Raw genomic sequence first — 2,953 nt, 5'->3', positions numbered from 1 at the left:
ATTTTGTTACCGAGGTATAGTGATAGATTCATGATTCATCGATAGAAAGTGTTTGACATATTCTCAGATAATTTATGGATGCTCAATTGATATTTTTTAGATGATTTTATATATATATAAAATTAAAACCTCGTACATAGCTTCCATGGAGTTTTCAGCCAGTGAATGTTCAAACCCTCCAATGCTTCTTGAATTCATCACTGTTACTGATCGAGTAATTATTCGTGTTCATATAAGCAACAACACGCCTAGCCCTAGACATTTAGTAAGTTAGCTTAAGAGTTTAGAATATTATTAACAAAGATAGAAATAGGATAAGCTTTCTATGAGTGTTGAAATAATATCTTTCAAACACAATAACACGATTTATAAAAATTATCTAACTAATATGACACAATTGATATGATTGTTATTATTTTATATTTATATCTCATCAATTCCATAATATAATACTATTTTAATACGATAATATTTTTAATTATTAGTAGCTAGTAAAAATTAACTTAAATTTATATTTATGGTTTTTAACTTTGATCTTACTTTTTTCACGACTACGCTTAAACTTTAAAATGAGATATAACAATAAGACAACTTAGATATATAGTTCCTCAATTTTGGTCTTACTTTTTTTTTATGGTAGCTAAATTTTAAAAGGAACATAAAATTTCTCGAGCTTTCCTTTTACTAATATAAAGTCTTTTAGCAGTCGAGCACTCCAATAACAAGAAAACCTTTATTATAAAGCTGATAGAAATGATATTCTAAACAAGTTTAATTCTTAAACTTTTTTTTGTTTTCAGGTTAGATCTTGTTTGGTTAACAAAAAGAAAGCTAATATTTAGAAAAAACTCTCGGAAAATAGAAAATAATGGTTTTATAAGAAATGCAGTTGTAAATAACTTTAGTTTTTAGAAATTTTCTATTTTGAAGTCGTGAACAATCATTTTGAGGTTATATACTTTTATAAAACTGATATCATACAAATTTTTTCATAATACACGTGGATCAATCAAACGAGGTACTCTCTCCTTCAAAGTAACCGATGAAGCCACGTGGACTAGTCAAATGAGACTTCAGGATCACACACATTCCTATCCATGTCCGACACCGTGATTCGCAGAATTACATGTGTTGTCGTTACACCATTTCTGATCGACAACATGCCTTCACCATTGACTGATTGTCACGTGGATCTCTATTGTCATTTAGGATACACAATTCGATTCTCTTATAAATATAAGATACACAGTACACTAAAATGTACTATATTCATTCACACAGTTCACCTAAACGTTACATACTACTTAATAACATTTCCCTTTACCGACTTGGACATCAGAGTGGAGTCACTGGTCTCCGATCCCTCGATAATTTTTCTATTTTATCATTCTACATGTTAAATAAGACATTTTGAAAACTATAATGTCAATAGATTTTGTTGATCAAATTTATAATCAATTTATATATGAATTCAAATATTAACATTAGTACTATAAAAGAATATTAATATTAGTTGGCAAAGTTTGTTTGTATGATTACATTGTTGGGTTATAAAAAAGTTTGACCGAGTAGTTGACTGAGATTTTGGTTCTACAAGTTGTAAAATTAATTTAATTTAATAAAATGGTGAAATATAATCAATTTAGATAGAAGTGAATTTCCTCTTTTGATTTTGGATTATTCTTCCTCGAGCAACTGACTTTGGTCCTTTACTTGCAATCTATTCTATTGAAATTTGTGGGTTTTATTTATCCTAGATTTGTTTTTTTGATTTTTTCAATATTGAAATGATGAGGTTATTTGTATTTTTTACATGTTTTAGGACCTTCTTCAATGCAATTTATCTTCTTCTTCTTTTAATAAAAAAAATTAGTCTTTTTAGGCCAAAAAAATTATTTAATTAAGGATGAATTTGGTCTCTAAAATTGGTTATAAAAATTAATTTAGTTTAAATTTAAATTCTAGTATTAGTTTGAATTTTTAACTTGATATCGAATACTTACTCCAATTTTAATACATATCGTTTAAGGTTATTTACCAAAAAATTAAAATACTTATTGGGTTATTAAAATAACTAGCTCATTCTAAATATTAAACCTCTCTCATACAGGGTAATTTTGAACTTTTATTATTATAAAATACGTGTTTGTAATACAAAACATCATATAGAAAAAAACAAATCGCCAGCCCTTAAACGACATCTATTAAAAAACGGGGGAGTATCAAATTAGTCTAAAATGACACTTTATCAAAATAAGTAACTACTAAACATGTATTGATACCAAGGTTGTAAGATCCGGACCGGCCCAGCCGGTTCAACCCGGTTGAACCGGACCTAATAGATAAACCAGTCCAAAAATACTAAAAAATTAACATTACTGAAACATGCTTAAAACCCGTTGAACCATTAAACCGATAACGGATTAGCGGGTTTCACGGTCAAAATTTTACTCTTTCTTTAAAGAAAATCTAAAATTAAGTTTAGTTATATTATTAGTTTTCAATGACTCGTTAATTAATTAATTACTACATAAGTTTGATAGAAAATTGAGAATTTATGCACTCCAATAATTCAATAAGTTTATTACTTTAGTCCTTAGTTATTTTTTCAACTTTTTCATATATCGGTACAGAGATACTACAACTTTTTACATTGTCCTTTCTCTATATTTATAATTTCTAGTTTAGTTTTTCTTTTCTATTTCGTATATGCTATTTGCAATCTACCAAAGTATATTCTAGGATTAGTTTTATAATTTTTATTTATAAATTATTCTCTTCATATGACTTTCAAGTCTCATGTCAAGTCTGAATAGAATATGCTAATTAATCAAGGATTTGAGAAGAAAATTTTAATTTTCAGATGTTAAAGAACATTATATTATTATTAATATACATTTTTATTGATATTATTAATATTTTTGGCATAATACCCATTTGGATCCATAAACTA

The sequence above is a fragment of the Euphorbia lathyris genome, chromosome 7 (assembly GCF_963576675.1).
Source record: "Euphorbia lathyris chromosome 7, ddEupLath1.1, whole genome shotgun sequence".
NCBI classification, from domain to species: Eukaryota; Viridiplantae; Streptophyta; class Magnoliopsida; order Malpighiales; family Euphorbiaceae; genus Euphorbia; species Euphorbia lathyris.
Note: the sequence above shows the minus strand (reverse complement) of the source record.